The sequence below is a fragment of the Tympanuchus pallidicinctus genome, unplaced genomic scaffold (assembly GCF_026119805.1).
Source record: "Tympanuchus pallidicinctus isolate F22 unplaced genomic scaffold, pur_lepc_1.0 scaffold15, whole genome shotgun sequence".
NCBI lineage: Eukaryota > Metazoa > Chordata > Aves > Galliformes > Phasianidae > Tympanuchus > Tympanuchus pallidicinctus.
Window position 1 is genome coordinate 11,412,154 of NW_026294669.1, and position 23,826 is coordinate 11,435,979.

The window sequence follows — 23,826 nt, forward strand, 5'->3', positions numbered from 1 at the left end:
TGGTGCAAAACACCCTTTCATTACTCTGATTTTTACACAATTTAAACAAAATTCAATAAGAAAAAAAAATGAAGATGTGCTTTCTTTCCCTTCCCTGTGTTGCTTGAAGCCTTTTATATTTGATGCAGGAGAAGAAATATGGTGTTGTCTTAAATCCCAACCTGCAGGCAGCAGATCTGCGTGACTGATGCTTAAACTATAAGTGAGGTATATTTTTTAAAGGGGAAGTGCAGCTGTCCCCCTCTGCTGCAAGGTATTTTTCAATTTATGTTGCAAATCCAATATAAAGGTTTATTGTACGGAAGGCAAAAGATCTTAATCAGGAATTAGCCTCTTCTAATGAGGAGAAATAAGCACCACGGCTGCAAGAATTATTTCTAAGAGATAAGAATGTAATTGCCTAATGTGACTAATAATCTGATAAGAGCCTATTTTATCTGATTTAACCCACGGAACTGCTGCTAATGTACAGAATTTACAGTAATCCCCAAGGAATTCCTCTTATCACAAATGGGATTGTAGAATGATAAAAAGATTCATTGTTGCAGTATTTGCTCTGGACACTTCTGTTCAAAAGAAGCAGAGTTTCGACAGCTTGAGGTAATTGCAACATTTGCTCAAAGATGGGATCATTCCTACAACACTTGAATTTCTGAGGAAAGAGTACACATTCTTTTTAGCAGGCTGTAAATTCTGTGACCTGTCTTCTTTTACAGCTTGGATAACCTATCAATGCAACTACCGCGAGCTAAAAACAATTTCAAGTCCCTGTGAAAACGTTTTCCAGTGTATTTTTCCACATTGACAGAAATTAATATAATTTGAAATCTATGGTGACATTAACACAGTCATTATCCAAAATCATGCTCACTTCCAATCCTACCATATAATGACTTTAATCCTAATGGGCATAATCATATCTGATGTAAAACTAGACACATGACAATCACAGAATTTAGTGATATTATAATACTGAAGAATAGCAGCTGTTGATTTGCCAATATTAACAAATAGCAATCCTATGATAACTCATTGCTCCAAAAACTGATCAGAAGAGGAGGACTGAAAACTTGGCAGTTTGGTCCAGTAATTACATCTTTCGGAGGCTATGGTTGGTAATTTGCATGATTTTTGCTGTTGCGCTTGCCATGAATTTTCTCCCCGTTCGGCACAGAGACTATTGTTTGCTTACACCTAATGATACATTTAGCACAGCAGAACTCTGAGAAGCAAAGCACTGTGAATATACTGATAAGTGAGACATAAACGAGAGGTAAAGTTGAAAAACTTACCTCATGACTGTGGGGAAAAGACTAACAAAACTTCACTACCTCAAATTCACAGACTCCTCCTGCCGTGTTTTCATGATTATAAAGTGAGCAAAAGATGCACAGAGAAGACTGTAAAGTCTATGGAAGGGATAAAACACTATTTGTTTCATAATTCTTGGAAGAGAACTCTGGACTGTTTCATTTCTGCTTCACAAGCAGAAGTTTGAGGAATCTTATCTGAAAGTCAGGTGTAAGTACAAACACCTTCAAGAAAGAAGGAAGGGCAAAGCTGGCATATGGAGGATGCCATCTTCTCCCTCTCCCAGAGTTGGTGCCTGATGGATGGCAGCTCCCATCATCTCCAGGCAAACCAGCCCCCCTGCAGCACTAATACAAGACTTAGCCAAGTGGGTCCACAACAGCTTCATCCCTAGTCTGTATTTCTCTGCTTCCTTTTAGCTTAGTATGTTTTTTTGCCTAACACAGCAGATATGAGCTGTTGCAGGTTTTATCAGAGCAGTCAGTGTAAGAGCAGGAGGCAATGCATGGAGCAAAACAGCAAAGGAACATGCCAGAACTCCAGTAAAAGCATGTTTGCACACAATACAAAATATGAGCATGAGCCGAGTCTCTCCCTCATAAAGAATGTAAATATCAAACAGATGAAAGCGTAACTTTTCGTGATTCAGTACTATTATTGTTTGTATGCACGATGTCCTCAGAGATCTTGGCAAGCAAAATTTTCACCACAGTAAATACTATTACACAAAGTAATAAACAAGCCATTCCCTGAAAAGTTTTATTTTTAATACAGGTCAATATACACAAAGTGGGTGCAACAACTAAAGAGACAATATTGAGGAACAAGGATAGGAGAGATCAGAGCAATGTCTCTTTCACAAAAGGATTATTTGCCACTTAGCCAAGAACCACAGAGCCCTAAGTCTTGGCAAATCCTCAAATATTACTGTGGTACATAAAATAATTATGTATCTGCACAATTAGCTGATCTCTAGTCAATTAAATTTAATCACAGTATTAAAATAAGAAATGTATCAAGAATTGCTGCTGCTGTTCTAAATACCACTATAGCAAGAGCAGATGGAATAAACCACATAAGCCCTCAGCCTGGCAAGACAAGTTCACCCAAAGCTGTAACATCCATGACCACAGAGCACCTTCTTGATATCTAGCATTAAGTTGGGGTTGCTGATAAGGTAATACAGCAAGTTAGCCTCTCCCACAGATCTACATTTCTGCACAGAGAAAATACTCAACAAATCACAACTACACGAGACATCGGAGGATTTTTATGTAAAAAAAAAAACAAAAACCAAAACCAAACAACTGCATCTCCAAGATTTTTTTCAGAGTCAAGTTGAAGCAACTTTTGGATACCTCGCCTCTTCTCTCCCCACCCATCATCATTACCTCAGCTGCTTCAGAAAGAAAAAAAGGAAACATTAATGAACAGATTTGGCCATTGGTTGTTAATTCTAAAGGATTTTTTTTTTTTTTTTCCTAGAATCTTTATGATTCATCAAAGAGCAGACAAAGATGAAGTTGCTGTCATGCTAATCTGAAAAAAACTGCATGAAGAAGACTAACAGATATTACTTCCTATAAGGAACTTAAGGCCTTACTCCCCATTCTTGATTTCAGATCACAAGCAAATACCACTGCATACATTCCAAGACAGCTCCTGGGAAAACTGGTGCTCTATGTCTCTCACTCCTCAAACTTTTAACACAGTCCTCATGATATACTAGCAAGAACATTCTGGAGACTTACAGGCATACACAGCATCTTTGCTGTGGACTTAGCAAAATTCACAGAAACATCCTACAGCCTTGTATAAGCTGGCTTATTCCAGTACTTTATCTTCCAAGCACTCTAACAAACTACCTCCCCGACATCAGACTCTCCTGTGCACCTACAAGGTGACACTTAACCATTTTATCTTCAGAAACCACAGCTGACTTTCTCTAACCCCGGGAAACTAACATTGAAACAGTCATGCAACATACCACATACGGAACAGGTTCCACCAATCAAACCTAACATTCAAAAATGGCTAAAAGGTTTTGCTTTTACTGTCAACCAAACATTTATTCCACCAGACATTCAGTAACAGCTGTCCCTCCATGAAAGCGAGTCTAGATAACTTGTGAAATATCTGCATTCTAGAGAGTATCAGAGACATATCACTGCAGATATGCAATCACATCAGCCTAAGAAAACATAGCCTACAATCAGTCTACTGTTACTGAAAACAGAGACGTATGTAATAGTCAGCAACCATCCAAAACACATCAGGCAAACCTTGATACACCATCTCATCTATAATGAGAACAATCATGAGACCCATCTTATCAATCTAAATATGAACTGTGCTCACGGCCAGAAGTTATACCAGAGGAGGTTCAGGTTGGATATTAGGAGAAACTTTTTCTCTCAAAGGGTGGTCAGGCACTGGAATGGCCTGCCCAGGGAGGTGGTGGAGTCGCCATCCCTGGTAGTATTCAAGAGGTGCCTGGATGAGGAGCTACGAGATATGGTTTAGTGCTTGTGGTACTAATAAGAATGGGAGGGTGATTGGACTAGATGATCTTGCAGGTCATTTCCAACCTTGTGATTCTGTGATTGAGTCTGTGATTAAGAATACTCTCCAAGGAAACTGTCTATCTCTGAATGATCAGTGTTAATGTTGTTCTTAGTAACTACAATACTAAATGAAAGTCCCCTATCCAGCAATTCCTGACTGTGGCATGTCATCCCACCATAGAAGCTATTGAAGTCATAGCCCCTGATTATTTCTTCTGCAGCATTCCTTGAGCTGAGTTTCCTCTCCAGCTTTTCAACACTCTTTGACTTCCACCAAAGTCATTAGAGGCAAGCTATCAGCAAATCTTTGATGAAACTTGACAAACCAGTGCTGCAAATATATCACCAGTACATCTTCCCAAACTTAAGAATAAATGTTTTTAAGCCAGAAGCCTAGTTCCAGCATCCCATCCATAAAATACACCTGTAGTGTTGTTTTATGTAGCATCCCACTTCCCTACACCATCACAGCAGGTACAGCAGCAAGGACAAACAGGCAGTATACATTGGAAAGTAACTCAGTAAGTGTTAGAAACATGCAGTTACGGGTGGGGAAGTGTCAATCATAAAGAAAGAACTCAATTCCCAGTTTATCCATCATGATTATCCAGGGAGGCTCTATGGAAACTAGGTATGACAAGTTAGTTGTTGGAGGCAACATCTCTTGTTAAACCAACCAATATACTTAAGGATAATAACTTAATACAAGCTTTCGGCCATACAAGTCCTCTTCTATTTCTTGTTTGAAATAGAAGCAGCAGACTTCAAAGCTAAAAACAAATTGAGAACAGTTGCTTAGAGTGTAATTAAGACAAGTATTTATAAGACCATCTCTGAAAGAAAAGGTAGTTGGCATCAGTGAAACAGAAGGGATGTTCACGGGGAAGAAAAGGGGAAGGAGGAAAGAGATGAAAAGTGGTTCTCTCTCAGCAGAAGGAAAGAAACAGGTAGTTTAAAGTCGGTGGAATGTGGAGAAGTTAATGAAGGAAGTTAGAGTGTGCCATAAAATAAATATCTCTATTGAGCCTCTGCATCGTGGGCGTCCTGTTGAGTCAGGAATCTGAGTTCCCAGTCTTATTTTTGAGGGGTGTGTTGCAGTTTTTCCCATGATTAAGATACACACTATGTTTTTTGGTGGAAAAAGTTTGTCTCTGACAGCTTCAGAGAGACTTGAGTATAACTGTGTGTAGGTGAGGAGAAATAATGCCTGGGACAATCACTGCCGTACCTTCACCCCAAAGCACTAAGAGGATATACTAGCTAGAAAAATTGCTGAATTTAATTCAGACACTCTTTTTAAGGTAATGTGGCCCTTTTACACCTTGTTGATCCAAAGCTGCTGGCCATCTCTCTGTCCTAAGAGATCCTGGGGATATCACCTCTCGCTCAGCAAGACCATCACTCTGCTCTGTGTGTGCTAACTACACCTCTTCCTCAAGCTTTCTAATAAAATAATATGAAAACAACTCTTCCCCAAGTGTTCCAAGTGTTCTTTGGCAAAGTTTGCTGCTTCTGTTTCAGACAACGTCCCTTTTTTCCAGCTATTTCTGATGCTCTGATAAGGCATTTCCTACAAACTTTGCTATATAAAGCTAGCACAGAGTCTCTAAAGTACTTTGGATAAAAGTACACTGTTTCACCTTCATTCATTTTCAGGTTGATTGATACAGTATTTTACTAACATATTTATGAAGCCTAAAAATGGCTTTAATTTAAAAAAGAAAAAATTAAAAAAAGGAAAGAAAGGAAAAAGCAAGCATTTCCTGAGAGAAGGTATTACATTACTACATAGGCTATACTTAATGTAAAAGGAAATTACATGCTATAGCATCCTTTAATTTCAAGTGAAGCTATATTGGGAAGTTATTGCATTAGCCTATGGATTATTTTACGCAGGTGGATGCAAGTTTCCTGAAAAAACTTCTCGAATTGGAAAATATCATCTTGAAAGCTGTTCTTTCAATTGTGCACTGATATTTACAGAGAATGTGCAGATTCTAAAGGCGCTGAAAATAATGAGCAGCAATAGAATAAACCCCCTAAAATCCAGGAGAAGATGTAGAGCTGCCATACATTATTAATCCCCACTGAAATCAACCTGAATTGCACTGTTCTGTGCCATGGTACTTTCCCAATCCATAAAACAGTACATTATGTTCATATTTGCAATTTTAACTCTGTGATAAGCCAGTAAGAGTTTTCCAGTACCCTGAAGCTTTAAGAGGTTCAGTAAAGGAAAATGGAAGCACATCTTTATCTAGATATTAGTGTATCAGCACAGGGAAAAATAATAATAAAGTAGTTATGCAGCTACCAAACACCAAGAAAAAAAAAACATATTTTCACCAAAAAGCAGATACAATGTAAATCAGGTATAGTAGTATCACTCTTCACAGACACACAACAATTGCTATCAGTGACCAATACTAAGCACAAAACAAAGCAGTAAACCCATTATTTACTTTGTAATATATGCCATCTTTTTTCCTCTAACTTCTGAGAACTGGCAACTGGCATTAAATCAGACCACGATTTGGCATCCTCTACAGAAAATTCCTTTCCAATTCCCCAAAGTTGATACTTAAAGAAGTATTATTTGTAGCAAAAACTCCACGCCTTAACTAAGCTCATTAAAAGGGTCACAAAAACAAAAACAAACAAACAAAAAAAGAGCATATTTTGCAAAAACTCAAAGCCAGTAATATGCCTGTGACTTTCTAAACACCCGTAAATATTGTCACAAATCCTCTACTCATTCTTAGGAGACGTCAGTAACAAGTTTTTACAGTGAGAAAAAGCATGAAACAATATTTAAGAAGGATATGCAGGAGATTAAGTTTTGACAGGTTTTGGTGTAGCTCTCCACTGTGAAAGTGCAACCGAGGAGCGACAGGGAATGCAGTTAGAAAGTTCGTCTATCCAATGTGTCCTCTTAATGTAGTTAGGTTCTTTTTCCAGTATAAAACCAGAGAAGAGTTCTCAGAAGATGCCTGCCCGCAAACTGAATAGAATTTGATTTGTGTGTATATTTATGTTTAAATGAGTCTTCATATTACTTGAATACAAATGTCATAGAGTAATAGAGAAGTTCAGAAATCAGGTAGGATTTATTATTATTACACTTATTTAACTCATTAAGAGTGGTTTATTAGAGCGGACTGGATAAGTCAGACCCACACGTTAATTACATAGTGAAAAAACACAAGAGGCCACATTACATAATGTAGCAATAATCCAGACAGGACTGACGGATAGACGGAATCTGGATTGCAACATAAGTACCAGCTTTTAAATGCTATAGCAGCTTAGAAAGACATTATCCCCATATAATGTTATTAATGTGCGAATCCTTTGACTATGGTAGGTAATTGTCCCCCATAATTAAACCCCAGCATCAGTAGGAGAGATATATGTGTTTATCATTTGTATTCCTTCCGGCTTTTATTTATTTATATTTAGCACAGACAGGCATCATGTCACTTGAAGATTATCTCATGGTGATTGAACTCATTAACAAGTACGTATACATTATTTCCCACTGGAACAATAAGGTCTCTATAGTACTTGTCAGACAGAAGTGGAGAAACGCATTCATCAGAAAGCAGTGACACAAGCCACACATTCCTCAAAACAAAATGTTTTGCCAAACTTACTTAACCAGATGAGAAAATAAGTTTATTATTCACCATTGACTAGATAAATGTGTTTAGATTAGACAACTTAAAAAAAAACAAAAAAACAAAAAAACAAAACAAAAAAAAAAAACACAACCAACCCAACCCAGCAGAACATACAGGATATAGCCTGTAACACCTCCATTAGGGTTATGGATTCTTCATTACAGAGCACTGAATAGACTTGAACCCAAAGTCAAAAGAACAGCATTTCATTAGAAAATCAGCAATGTTCATAAAATCATAATGCAAAACAGTCCCAGGTGACATTACCAAGCCTGACCAAGTGCTCCAGTACCCAAGAGATCCTCACTCTTGAAATATGGTGGCAAATTACCCAAAGAAAACTGTTTGGCTTCTCTTAGTTGCAGCCATTGCAACTGTCTTCAAAGAAACAAGCTCTGCAGAGCTCTTGTGCACTTCAACCACTCCAGAATTTTAAGAAATAATTAAGTACTTATAAGCATAAGATTTGTAGTTAACATTTTGTCTTAATGTTGATTACAAAATTTAATCAATCAGGGTACTATGCATGTTTACTCACTGATTTCAGTAATGTGGTTTCAGCAATGTTACACAAAAAAACTCTACCACTTTAAAACAGGTATCACATTGGCACAGACTCCATCCTACTAAATTCATATCCAACACTTATCAAGAAGCCACTGTGAGAAGTGAGGAGCTTTGTCAGCCAGAAATCAGTTTCTTTCCAGCCACTGCAGATAGCTTGACTATTCTCAGAGGGGTTTTATCTATCCTTGGTGGTACCTGCTCTCTTCTTCTGCAAAGGAGTGAGATAGCTTGGCTTCTTCTGTAGGCACCTACATTCAGTCCCTAAGTTTGGCTGAACCCAGCCTCATTTCCCCCTTCTGAACTAGCCAAAAGTCTGAACTAGCCAAAAGTCTGAACTTTCAAAGCCTATTATACTCAATTCAGGCATGATCAACAATGAGAAGCATCAGAGCACCAAATTCCACTTTTGTAGCCATCTGGGTAGCTTTGATCTGTTTGTATAACTTAGATGCTGATTCAGCACTTGCACTCAGACTGGACATGAAGCTGTTTCAGGACTTGCTCTCAGGGTAGTGGAACTATTCTGGACTTGATAAGGAATGCACGTAAATATTTATAACATAACCACTTGCAGATTGGAGAACTATAGTCCTGTGCTACGTAGCAGCACCAACAGGTTCAGAAAAGAAATGGGAAAAATATATATAGCTACCTTTCTTTCACTCTACTTGAATCTCAGCTCTGCAGATCAGTAACCTGTAACTTACTATCACAGAATCACAGAATCACAGAATCACAGAATCACAGAATCACCTGGGTTGGAAGGGACCTCAAGGATCATGTAGTTCCAACCCCCCTGCCTAGCAGGGCCACCAAACATCCACATTCAGATCAGGTTGCCCAGGACCCCATCCAACCTGGCCTTGAACACATCCAAGGATGGGGCATCCACAACCTCCCTGGGCAGCCCGTTCCAGGGCCTAACCACTCTCCTTGTGAAGAACTTCCCCCTAACATCCAACCTAAATCTTTCCTCCTTCAACTTTGATCCATTTCCCCTAGTCCTGCTGTTGTCAGCCCTTCTGAAGAGTTTACTCCCCTCCTGGGTGTAGGTTCCCTTCAGGTATTGATAGGCTGCAATGAGGTCGCCCCGCAGCCTTCTCTTCTCCAGGCTGAACAAGCCCAACTCCCTCAGCCTGTCCTCATAGGGGAGGTGCTCCAGCCCCCTGATCATCTTAGTCGCCCTCCTCTGGACCCTTTCCAAGATCTCTATGTCTTTAAGGCAAATACTGAAGAAAACACAACACACAGAGAGGCCTTGCACTAAGCACTGTAAGGTTTGATGTCCCAACTCTATAAATACTTCATTTTTTGATTGCAAAAACAATTCCAACATATTAAATTGTTCTATATCCTTACAATGAAGTATGTGTATTTGCTTTTATGTGACTGATTGATAAAAAAAAAAAATAAATGTGATTAAGGCCAAACTGTACAAATAAAAAATACTCTTCTTATAATTAAAGAACTTTAAAATGTAATTGTGACATCAATAAAGGAGCTTCCTGAACAAAATTACAAATGTACTTTTTCTTTGCTTGTTCGAATATTTTTCAATAATAAGAAAAATAAAATGCATAGTTTCCATGAAGCTTGGCTTCAACTACCAGGTACAACAGCTGGTCTAGAACATCTCTCACATGCAGTGCTTCCACAGCTGGTACAGAGCCTACCAGGTCTCAGACATTTCTAACTTCAAAGTTATTCACAGCTACCAGGACCATGTGTTCAATCCTGTTCTCCCAGTTAAAATTAAGTTTAATGAAGATCTGTGCTGTGTTAATGTAACATCACTAGCAATGGATTTTTGTAATTTTCTAGAATTTGAGCCCTCTGCATTTTTGTAAAAAGTATTCCCCTGCAAGGAATGGAGAGACACTCTCTGAACATCAAGTTCAGCATCTCAGAATTCCTCCCTGACACACTAAACAAAAGTTGCTATCTTTGTGTAGATTAGCAATTGAGATCTGCAAACCAAAAATAGCCCGGGAACTAGGTAAGACTTCCGAGCCAACTACAGTATCACACTAATGTTGCCAACAGCCAAATGAAACAATAATTAGATTTGAACAGAATTTCAATCAGGTCTCTACGCAATTTACCACAGGTCGAGGTATTTCAACACTACCCTTGGAGGTACCAGGAAGTGCATGGTGGGAAGATGAATGTGTAGCCCTTACCTTTTAACAATGATCAGGGTCACATGGCTAATTAAAATACCTTTGTTTACATCGGGTAAGAGTCCTGCTGTTAGACCATCTGCACCTGCAGTCTGTTCCATCAAAACCCCTTCCACAAATTGCATGCTCCTAATAGGTATTGCTGTGCCAATGACAATTACCTAATTAGACATTAGAATGTCAATGCCGATTTTAAAATCCATGCTAATTATTTTACTGTTTGACAGAATATTTCCCAATGAAGGAAGGAGTCTGGATAGCATAATTATGTCACGAGGAACACTTCTGTATACGATTAAAAGGTTTGGCTGCCTCTGATTGGAAGGGCTCCAGTTATTTATGTATTTAACAAAGCTGCAATCAGCACATACGGTTTTCAGCTGAAAGAAACAATCTGAACCCTGCTTATTCACTTGCCTGCTATGGCAGAGCATATAACGAAGCTCGTGTTTATGTTCCTCTTTTCTTTAAGGTTTGTCTTTGAGTAAGGTTAGTTTGGAAATGGAGGGGAAACATGTCTAGAAGACGAATTACATGACAGCCTCTTTCTGGTTTGAAGGCAAAAAGCGTGGGTAGTGAATGTGTGACTGGTTATATATGCCTTTAGCTACAGAACAATAAATACCTCTGTGCCTAATGCTGAGTGATTCTAGGACCATTGCTGTATTTATTGGTTGCAAGCTGCTCCTAGCACTTGGCATCACTATGAAGGTTCTGATAGATCTGGCCTGGGCCAGATTCTAGGCCTCAACATTCTGGCTTATAAAGCAAGACAACTTGAACCATAAGAGCGATAATGAGAAAGGTGAATTTAGGGTTCTAAAGTCTTAAATGCAGCTGCAATCAAAAGTCTTAAAGTACAATCAAGGCTGTCACAGCAAACCACATAAAAGACCGATTCAATAAATAAAAGGAAAGACTGCAAAAGTGTACTGCGCAATGAATGAAATGTTCATAAACCTTTCTAAACAAACATTTTTTCTCATTTACTATATGATTTCCGTAGATGCAATTGCATAACAATACAATGTCTAACCAATCAATTAAACCTATGTATCTGCATATCTACGTTTTGTGCACATCATTGTTTTTACCACTGGGGAGACTGAATGGCATATCAAATATATAATAGTCTGCATTTCAATTCATATTCACAGCCTATCCTTGGTTGGTATAAATCTTGAACTGTTCTGGAGGTGTTCAAGGCCAGGTTGAATGGGGATTTTGGCAGCCCAATCTAGTATTAACTGGGGAGGTTGGTGGCCCTGCCTGTGGCAGGGGGGTTGGAGATTCATGATCCTTCAGGTCCCTTCCAACCCTGGCCATTCTGTGATTCTGTGATTAAGTGATACTGTATGACATGTGCCTATACAACATCCAAAGCCATAGATATCCTTCATGTTCAAGAAACACTACCTGACCAAAACCTCAGGTAAGCACAAGATTTAGAAGTCACAGATCAAATATCATTAATAGAAAACACGATCAACTAGCAGCCATACAATTCAAATCCCTCTTTAAATTATTTCCCAAATCCCTTCTCAAGTCTTGTTTCCACTACTATGTCTACAGTAAATTAGCCCATGGAAAAGCAGGTTAAAGGATACATCAGGATGTCTGATCTTTGTTTTACTAGTTCATAATAAAAATAGACATGTATATATGTGGACAGCATTGCATTCTTCTGTCCCTTCCATATCACACTTAATGCAGTTGCTTTATTAGAATGCATATCTTAGACATGTGAGTCTTTCAGCAGGAATTTTATAATGCCTAATGAAACAAGGCTCTTATTCTCTTTTTGCAAATCATTCTGATACATCAAACAAATATCAAATACCTTATGACAGAGTGTTATAGCCAGAAGACCTTTTTATACACATGTATATTTAAATGTGTTTGTTTTATCTTCTGAATGCTCCTAGGTGCATTTACAACCTCCTTGTTGACTTTGAGGATTACATGTCTCAGTACTACTCACCATTGCAGTAATTGGAATTCTGTAGCTGTCCCACGCAACACACACTGAACTGCTTAGCTGTGAGTTTTGGGAAAGTTTCAGCTCCAGCAGAGCAGTAGCCAAAAAGACACATCCTTTAATGCCTGGAGAAGACAGAACAGAAACACACAGAAAGTTTATACTAACATTGCATCATATGTTTTACCAGACAATGCATCTTCAGAACATACAAACTAGTATTAATGTATTGTAAAGGCTGACATAGCAGGTCATCAAACGTAAAACATCAGAGAATTTAGGGATAACATCCTGACCTCATATAAATCAGTGGCAAAACTCCAATTGACTTTACAGGAACCAAGATTTCACCCAAGTTTCCCCTTAATCCACATTGGATTTGCTCTGTATACTGTGTATTCCCCGGTGTACATCAACCAAGCACAAACAAGCCTTGCAGATCACAGCTAACCAAGATGACCAAAACAAATAAATAAATAAAAAATAATAATTAAAAAATTGCTGCAATGCTCAGCTGGGGTTAACTCCCAAGGAAACTAATCTTAGTTCTCCAGCTGGAGATGAGGCCCAAAGTAGGCAAAACTTCAGCAAAGCTTCACATGGAAATTTAATTAGGAATAGCTATTTCAGGGCCATATTTTCCAGGTGGGGCATATGTTATGTATTTAACTGTGTATCAGCTGTGTGCCTTAAGACTTGCTGTATGCACCTGGGCACCATTTTAAGAACATAAATGATAATCAGTGACTTAGTAATTTCATTAGGCACCTAACAAATGCATTTGCAACAACAGTCTTCTTTATTTATTATGTATTAAAGTTTTGGTGCAATAAACTCTGTGCAAGATGCAGAAGACATATTCCCTACCATAAAGAAATTTAAGCTTTATGGATTTGTTCATCTGGGATTTTTTTTTCCTTGATTTGTTTTTTAATATTCCATTATGAAGGGACGTATGCAACTCTTTTGAAACAACCCATCCATGCTAGGATAATATGCATTTATCAGGATTATATCAGATATATGATGAAAGTATAAACTTATCAATTTAGGATGTGATTTTAGAACCATTCATTATCAGAGTAATTTTCTCTCTACTGACGTAAGTCACAAAGCTTCCATTGAAGAGATCAGAGTTAGGTCAACACTAAATGCCTTTGAAAATTCCAAAGTTAAAAGTTAACTCTAAATTTATGTTGACTCAGTCACAATTTTCATTGTTCTCACTGGAATCATCACAGGAATATGTAAGCCTGTTAATAAATATCTCATCCCTTTAAGAACAACATACCCCAGACTAGCTTTAAATAACTCATCCTTCTAAGAATGACATATCCCATCCATCTCTATATATTTCCCTAGACTCGATAGCTTCGACAAATGCTTGGAAAGAATTTATTTCCTTAGAAATCTGTAGTCCCATCGTGTGTTACATTAGCCAGAAATGGGACACTGCACTGGATCTCGTGCAGGAAAGCATCTCCTAGCAGATATGGTTGTGCTGAATGTCATACAACGCCCTGAAAGATTCTTGGTCCAAGGATTCTTTCTGACAGGTAATACTCCAACAAAGCATCATCTTCTCTCCAATGGCCACAAATAGTCTCCAAGTGAACACTGCAGTGTTTTTTTTTGTTTGTTTGTTTGTTTTTTTTATATACAAGATTAATCCAAGCTTTTTGGAAACGTAATTGCCATTTATCAAGGTAGCATCTACACTCTCAGGTCAGAGCTGGGGCCCTGCTCTGATAGGTATGTCCATACACAGAATGAAAACACATTTCCTGTTTCAACAAATCCATTGTTTGTGTATAGTAATGCATTAAGAAAAAGAGGTGTTAGAGCATTTTTCATAGATTCAGGACACTTCTGCCAAATGAGGGATTCTACCAAGCAGTGGACTCCGTCTCCACCCTGGAAACCCCAGAGAACTTAGCAGTTTCCTTGTGCAGTCTTTACTTGTCCCAGTTCCTTTCTCCTGAGCTCTAAGTCCCCACATAAAAAGAAGAAAATTTTATGAGGGGGGAAAAGCATTAGTCTTCCAAGCAAGTTACTGGCCTCCATCAGAGTAATGTACACAATAAACCTTTGCTTCAGTTTCCTGAAACAGCACAGTATCCTATGAACATGAAGCATCGGGAGCCTGAAACCCTTATCTTCTGCCAACAGATTCTGAAAGGAGGTGCTTCACCAAAACTACCTATGGCACTCTCTCACCTAATCGCCGAGTGTCACCAGGTTTACTACATTCATGGCCTCCGGCCGCTCACCAGAATGAGGCTTCTCACCATAATACCAACGTGGAGTCCCAGGCCTCCTCCCCAGGAAAATCATTACTGCCTCATTGGCATCGATTTTGGATGCATCACAGGACAGCAGAAAAATATGTACTAACACAGAGAAACACAGAGATGAGCCCACGTCACCGGGAATATCCCACCCACAGGATAAGGAACCCTGTTCCCTTACTTCCAGTGTTAGATGCCAGCAGCTCTGCCTCTCTGTGCAAAGCTGGCATTTTGGATAGTGTATCCTTGCTAACAGAGTTGCACTTGGCAAACTGCAGTTCTTCAAGCACACAGCAAAGAAAACAATGTTTTATTGTCCTCCCACCCACAGCTAATGACATCAACAGGGCAAGCAAACAAAATCTGCTCCTTGCCCTTTCATTCCTCTTTCTCTAGTTCCAGTAAACAGCAGTAGAGAGGGTTTTGTTGCTTGGTTTTTTTTTTGTTTTTTTTTTTTTTTTTGCTTTTCCCCCACGTGATGCTCAGCCTATACAGTTTCATACAGACAAGGCTTTCCACAGCCTAATGACTAATCTCCAGCTCTGCTACTGACATCTTTGGGAAGTTCTTTAGCCCTGTGTGTTGTCTTCCATAAAAATGGGAATGCTCTACCTCTTCCTCTCACTCCTCACCTTCCCTGCATAGGCTGTAAACTCTCTGATCTGCAAAACCTTTGCTAATACAGTGACCAGAAAATGTGAGTGTGATGGGTTTGAAGCCTTTTATATCATTTATATTACTGAAAGTATCCATAGGTGGATAAAACAGATGGGAAAGAACTGTGAGAAGACTGTGATTAGCATAATTGCTAGTGATCACATGAGACAATCTGCATAACCACAGTCAAGCATTTTTGTAAGTATTACTAAGGAGATTAATAAAAAACAATCAGTACTGGGAGAGCCACTAAAGCAAAAGCTATATTTTTTCTGAGGGTTAACACAGGGCTCTGTATAGACTGAAATATGCAAAAATTCTCCAGGGTATTCGCATGACAGCTTTTTGTACAAGAAACAGGTATAAAGCCCCTTCATTGACTGCTCTATTCTTTTACTGTGGTCTGTGACCTCTGGGAGGTGATCCTCCCAGAACACTCTCCTGTGGAAGAATCTGGTCCACACATCGAATCATAGAATCACAGGGTTGCAAACAACCTGCAAGATCTAGTCCAACCACCCTCCCACTACCACTGCTACCACAAGCTACTAAACCATATCTCATAGCTCCTCATCCAGACACCTCTTGAACACTGCCAGGGACGGCAACTCCACCACCACCCTAGGCAGCCATTCCAGTTTCTGACAACTCTCTGAGGGAAAGAAATCTTCCTTAAGTCCAACCTAAACCTCCTCTGATACAACCCGCGGCCATCTCCTGTTTGTTGCCTGGGAGAATGAGGAATGAGGATACCTAGAGAAGGAAATCAAAGGAAATGAGAATAGAAAAAGAGGAAACCTACGAAGACCACCATGAGTATTGACTGGAAGATTCCCTTTTTTTTTTTTAAAAAAAAAAAAAAAAAAAGTAAAGCAAAGAAAACCAAAAGAAAATAGTGACAAATGGTATCAGCGTTAAATCCTTCTAAAGGATTTTGTGCAAATCAGCCAGAATAGGTCAAAGAAGTCAGTGATGGGCCCTAAAGAGGAGGAGGCTGTATTTGACAGCCTGAACACTGGGCCTTGCTAAACAGTAGAAGCTTGTGGTGCCATGTCTCTTACTGTGCACAGAGGTATGTAACAGGGCATCTAGCAAAGTCGGGGAAATATGCACAACGTCTACACCTGAGCTTAAGCACAACATCCCGAGATACAAATTAAAAAGATAGAGGTATCAGGTGTGTTTGAAGTCACTGGTTCTGCCATTCTCTTATACTTTGAACTAGGACACCTCAGCAGCACTCATTCATCCATACAGTCTGTAATCTATCAAGTTTTTATTTCTCACCCTGCATGACATATGCTGAAAACAAAGTCACAACATAAGTTAGACCACTGGGTGTTTGCACAGCACAAGTAGTTATCAGGAAGGCTTCAGTAGTGAAGTTCAGAAAGACCTTCAGAATGCAATGCTGAGACTGCTAGTCATTCACAATGCTGTCACATTCATGCTTATATGCATCCTCTGAAATTCCACTGAAATGAAGTCCCAGCCTTGCACATGTTTTTCTGATTGCTTTCTTCATGGTTTAGATAAGATATAAATTATAAGATTTGTACTATAGAGCTTTATCCAAAACTTTTTCTATCTTACACTCCTGAGGAATATTTGGCAGAAAAATGACATAACAATAAAACGTAAGAATAATTGTTAGGTGTTAGCTTTCTATGGCAGAGCAGAAGCAGACACTGCAGGGAACGTAGCTGGATTGGGCCAGGTTTGGATTATTCCTTGAAGCTGTCTTCTCAGGCTGTAAACAAGGCAGAAGACCACTGGGAAGGGCACGCATGTGGCTGCCCTCTCACACAGCACCTTTAAATCACCTTCATGCTTAGGGACAAAGGTTTTTTTCTGCAATGACCCAACCTGCTCCATTCGGCAGCTAGATGGCTATGCTGGTCACCAGTCCAGTACTGAAGCCAATTTGTTCAGTATGCAGGCACCCAAAGCTTCAGCTTCAGTTTTTTTCAGTTCTCCACAAGAGCAGATCTGTAACAGTAATTCCTAGCCTGGGAATAGCCCTGATTTCACTATCTTTGTATAGAACCTAGAGCTGTGCTTGTAGCTCCTAAATGCACTCACAGGGGTTGTGGAGCGCAGGCAAGAACTCCCTTCATTAAGAATCTGATGGTTAAGCTGTGAAGTTGGGGGAAAAAAAAAAAAAAAAAAAAAGACAGAAAGTGTAATATTTATAGCTCTCTAACTAGAAGTGACCCCTCACGTGTGCATACCTTTTGATGGTCTTAATTACATGTTCACACACTTTTTTTTTTTTTTTTTCCTCCAGATAAACATTTCCTTATGGAGCTAAGAACACTGATGAACAAAGATGAAGATAGATACAGTAGCTCAGAAAATTTCACATGTACAAGCATCCTGGCATCTCTGCTTGGCAAAGTTGTTAGTGACTCAAAGCATGCCTCTCTAAAGGGAACAGGAGGCAGCAATTTCAACTGCACCTATATACCCTCTAATTAATAGAAGTACATCCTGTAATACTTCTTTCAAGCTTTTCTCCATTTGGTGCACCTGGAAGACAAAGGTAGATCTCTGCAGATCCCAGATGTGGGAAACCCAGCGCTGCTATTCCCAAGGCACCTTCATCCCATGGCAGAACTCTCATATCTGACCACTGCCGGCGCCTAAGGGCTGGAAATTACAGAGCAGAAGAGAGGCAGCTCCTATGAGATTCCCAAACTCAAAAAAGCCCTGCTAAGCGGCACACTCCCACTCTCCCTATGTGCATCTTAGCACTGCAACCTCTTCACGTCGCACGAGCAAGCGTGGAACAGATGCGTCCCCCCTTCAGGAGGCAGCAACACCCCTCCTTCCTCACATGACTCATATGATGTCAGAGCTGTCCTTGTCATCGACCCCAATTTGGGCTCACACGTCAAGGACATGCTTGCTCAGTGGAGCCTCAGCACGATGGGTAATCCATCCCCTCTCATTTGAGCTCCCACGTTCTGGCTAAGCATGAAACAGAGGACTTTTTGCTAGCTCAGGAAACTCAGCTCCTCCAACAGTACCAGCAGTAAAACCTCTGTGAGAAGCTGTGAGGTTTTCAACCTTTGACAGCAAAGTCAGCATTGCAACACCCAATTCCACCCCCTCTCACAGTCCAATTAAGAAAGATGAAAAAAAAAAAAAAAAAAAAAAAAGTTACAGAACAGTCATGTACTTTCATGTGATCTAATATTAGCTGTGTTGTATGCAATTATTTTATGTAGTACTCTGTGTTCTGGTTGCGCTCCCATCGATGTGTCTAGTAGATATTTGTAGTTCCCTAGTAATTTAATAGCTAGTTTGTGCCCTAAACCATAAAAACATTTCTACCCTATCTAAAGTAACCGTGGGTGGTGTTATCCATATAAAATCTTTGAGTCCTAATGAGCTTTTGTTCTCAAGTTATAACCCAAAAATACATCACCCGGCTGTTCCGTTCTCTGCTGAAGATCCTCACTATGATGTGAAAGGAAAAGAAATTAAAACCCTAGATAAATGTGTTTGATCTGCCACAAAGTGGGAAAAGACAACCCTATGTATTGTATTATGTTTGTTTTTTTTTTTCTTTTTTTAAACAAGTCCCTTTTCAGTTCATTGCCAAGTGTTTGAAGGCTGAAGATAAGCTGCGTTTTTGCTAACCTGAAGACAACTACGGTCTGAGCAGGAGCAGCTGCTGGCCCCACAGCATGGAATGGCTTAGGTTGGAGGGACATTAATGCCCACCTAGTCCCAACCCCTGCCACGGGCTGGCTGCCACCCATCAGCTCAGGCTGCCCAGGGCCCCATCCAACCTGGCCTTGAGCACCTCCAGGGATGGGGCACCACAGTGCTCTGAGCAGCTGTGCCAGGGCCTCACCACCCTCTGAGTAAAGAATTTCTTATTACATCTAACGTACGTCTCCCCTCGTTTAGTTTAAAGCCATTCCCCCAGCCCTATCACTGCCAGACCCTGTCAAAAGTCAGTCTCCAACAGTATCCACTGGAGCCTGGATACAATGTCACAAAGTGGTACCCACAGTTCATGGGTCTTCTGAGGGGAAAAGAGGGCAGGTCCCCATTTCCCTCACAGGGATGGCAGGAGAGCTCCTCACACGGCAGCGACATGATGGAGGAAGGCCTGCGGTGAGGCTGTGTCACCTCACAGCAGCCTGTGCTGGGAGCACAGCAATGCTGGGCCTTCTCCTTACAGACCCCTCCACTCGCCGTTCCTGGTGGCCATGGGCCAAGCCTTCACCGGGAGCCAGGGCTGAGCCTGCCTTGGCGTGCTCACCTCTGCTCTTTAGGAGAGGGTACAGGCTGTACAATGCATCATCTGTTATGCAATTAGACCTGTGCCCGGTTCCGGTTTGCTTCCCGGCGGCAAGAATACATCCCTAGCTCGCCTCTCACCCCCAGCCCCATTCAGCCCAGCCACGCGCTGCTTGCTCCCCACCAGCAGCTCTGCTGAGCACAGCCAGCACTGCACCAACCGTGGGCCTGGTCTGCCAGGGAGCCAACACGCCAGAGGGAGTTTTTTGGGTCTGTTTCAGCTCTGCCGCCGCTCTCCTGGAAATAATTGCACTCTGCTGCTTCTATCGGGTCTGAGTGCTTCTCCCTATCACACTCTGTTACACTGTGTTTAAATACATGTCTGGAAACGTTGGTGTGAGGAATATCGCAGATCATCCTGGAAGAAGCAAGAATGCTTCACCAGTTATGTATCAAAACAAAGAAAAAAAAAACCTGGATTAGGGATTGACAGGCTGACAGAGCTGAGGCTGTTCAGCCTGGAGAAGAGAAGGTTGTGGGGAGACCCTAAAGTGGCTTCCCAGTACGTAAAGGGGGCTAATAAGAAAGAAGGAGACAGACTCTTTAGCAGCGTCTGCTGGGACAGGACAAGGGGAAAAAGTTACAGAGGAAAAAGGGGAGATTGAAGTTGGATACAAGGAAAAAGTGTTTCACAATAACGGTGGTGAGGCATTGGCAAAGGTTGCACAGAGAGGTGGTGGATGCCTCATCCCTAGAGAGGGTCAAGATCAGGCTGGACTAGGCTCTGAGCACTTGACTGAGCTGTGGGTGTCCCTGCTCTCTGAAGGAGAGTTAGACTAGGAGACTTTAAAGGTCTCTTCCAACTCCGATTCAAATGGTTCTATCAGGCTATGATTAACATCTTTCACAATGCCGAAGGAAAGAAAACTCTTGGTTTTGATCTCAGGAGCTGACATCTATCTCCAAACATAGAAGGGAATGTGTCTCTAAAGGCAGAACCACCCAGCTACTTCATTAAAAGCAAACAGCAAGGCAAGGACAGCCTGGAATCAAATATTATTTCCCATCCATTGAAGCAACAAGTACAAATGCCAGAAAATCTCATCTGCTCTATTCAAAAGAGATTTCCTACTATCTACACTGGGAGACAGTAAAAACTAGATAGAGCATTAGCTGCCATTAGAAAGTAAACAAAGGCCGTTTAAATTAATTCTTCCACTCACAGTTCAGAAAGATTTTGGCATTCAGCACTATCACTAAATCCCAGAGGCAGCAATCAGCAGGTAATCTCTTCAGTGTAACCAGATAGTCCCATCATGGATACGGATTTAACAAGTGCAGCACCCCAGAGAGATACCAATTACAAGATAATCAACTTCCTCCTCCCTTTACTCTGGGGAAAACTTTAATAAAATCACAGTCAAACCCTTGCCACACCTTATTGAGTCCCTTTTCCTATTACTTGAAGTAAACAGAAAGATACAAGTTTGGCATCAGTGAAAAAATAAGGATGCTGTTTTCCAAAATCAACAAAAAGCACAAACATTTGACTGGTCATTTCACTATTATTGTGGGAAGAAGAAGCAAGATAGCTTGTCACAGATAACAGCCAGCCACTTATCACACTGCTTTGAGTAGCTCAACAAGCAAGTCTTAAGGTTTTGTGAGTTTAAAGGCATAACTGACTTCAACTGTCAGCTCCATCTTCTCAGATGAAAGTTGTTGGCAACCCAAAATCTACCCATTACCTCAAAAATCCATCCTGGACTATGGAAACCTACAGTAATTCACCAAAATTGATGGGATTACAGAAAGAAATTCTGTATTAGCCTATCATGAGACTGTCCTGTTGCATTCTTCCTTGAAGCTAAGTCCAGCACTTTGCCACGATACAGCATAAGGGCAAAGGTTGACAAGTTGTTTGGGCAGATGCTTTATCTGGAACCTGCCCTGTCACACCACCCTTCAGCATTTATAAACTTATCACATACTATAAAAAAATAAATTAAACAAAACAAAACAAAAAAAACCCAAGCAACTAAGATATCCAGGGGTGAGAAGAAACTCAAGTATTCATTTTGAATTATTAAATAATTGAAATAATAAAATAACTCGGTGTAACTGTAATGCCACTACGTGACTGCTGTACAATGGTGCTTGTGATGCCCCTCCCTGACAGTGCTGGGGCTTTGGGTGTGGAGCTGCTGCCACCATTCCCTCTTTTTTTCCCCTCCCACCTCTCTGCCTTTTCCTGATGGGCTAATTATGAGCCAGGGTCGCTCTCAGCCTGAGGACCCTATACGTCCAGCATCCCCTCCCACTAACAAGTAGAGGGACAAAAAAACCACTTCCCATGTCACACACCTCTTCCCCCTCTCTAATTTTTCACCCTTTCCTTGTTTTTAGGCAAAAAAGATAAAGAAAGCAAAGCAAAAGGATGCTGAATGACAGCCATGCAGGCACAGTCCTAGAGTGATAAAGGGGGTACATTTGCTGTATTAATTGCTTGCATCCTAAAGCTTTGTTCTCTGCTGCTCTAGGCCCTTCCTTATTTCTTTCTCTCGCTCCCTCTTTTTCCCCTCCTTCCCACTTCCTTCTCTCTTCCTTGGCTTTGCAGCTTCAGTCTCCCACATCTTTGGGGAGTATTTCCTTTCTTTCCCAAATACCCTCTTCTCCTTTCTCAAATCTCTTCCAAACAGTCATCCTCTAAAGACCTTAACATCAACTCTCCTTGTGCTTATTAGATTGAGCTGCTCTCCCTTGCTACGTGTTACTTGAGCCATAACTCTATTTTATAGAGCATTTACAACACTGTACACATAAAGCATATCTGAGCATTTCAGCATGGAAGCAATTGCTTTTTACAAATCTGGAATTGACAGTTCTAAAATGCTTCTAACTGCAGGACTGTCTTTCATACACTCACAGATTTTAAGGCCAGATGGGACCATTAGATCATCTAGTCTGAGCTCATCTGAAAACCTGCTCTGGTTCTTCCCTAATAATGGGTGTCCATGCGATGCCATCAGGACCTACCAGCACAGCATCCCAGGATCCGTATTTCAGTTGTCACTATGCACAGTGCAGCCAGCGTATCAGCTGCACAAAGCATCCTTCCAACCACCAGGGCACCCAGCAACCCTCACTTTCCTCAGGCAGAGAAAAAGCACAAAGAAGCAGGCAGGTAAGAAGGGAGATAAGAGCAAGGCTGGTCTTTTCAGAAAAAAGTCCCCAGAGCAGCTCTCAGAAAATCACATATTCCCTCTGTGTCATTCTCTTTGTGAAACACAGCCTAAATTTAAGGGACAAAGGAAAATCAAAAACTGAAACAACTCCTGGACAAAGAAGTTAACTGAAATACAACAAAATAAAAATACATGTGCAATATTACCTGTGTTCACACTCCATAATCTCCAATTTCTTGCCATATTTTATATTTCCATTCTAAAATCTTATTTCTATTTTCACCTTTTATTTCTTATGCTATATTTTGCTGTTATCATATGATTTTGAAAACCTAAATAATTTGTTTACATAAAGCTCTGTAGTTATATTTAAAAATCTGGCAGAAATGCTGGCATTTGGATAGCTTGGGTATATAAATAGGGTTTTGTCTTCAATAAATTCTTGAGCCTTGCATGTACAAAATAGAACACATAGGAAAAGTTAAAGATCAGCCAAAAAGCAGAATTTACATTCAATTAGAGAATGTAGTAATTTGGGCTGCACATAATGGGAACCTACTAGTAATTTATGCACATGTCCCCATAATTTCAGTATCTCCCAAGAAGACTGCAGCAATTTTCTTGTTTGCTTCCAATCCACAGGTTTTTTGTGTAGGTGTGTTTTAATGCCTTTTCCCATTTCTGGTGTACGTATCTGCATGAGAATATGTACAATTATCATCTCTAAAAGGCTAACTTAAGCTTCTGAGTTTTAAATGCAGCTCTCAAAGGGATAGCTAATTTATACTTCATTCCTTGACTGTTAACTGGATTGGGAAAATAGAAGTAAAACCAAATTATTTTTGCCAACTGATTGATTTCAGAAAATCTTACACCAGCCAATATGCAAATTTCTTAATGAAAACCATCCTGGGAATTTATTAAACCGTTCATACTGAAGAAATTACTTTCATTTACATTGAAAAGTGAAATACTCTATCTTGACCTATATATGTGCTTGCCAAGATTCTATCTCCACCCTACTCAGTGTCTTTACCATGCTATCACCATGAAGAAGAGCAATTTCTCCTCTTTTTTTTTTTCTTTTTAATAAAAAGGCAAATAATAGGCACTGCCAATAGCCATTGTTGACCCAAGTCAAAAGTGTTTGAAATTAATTTAT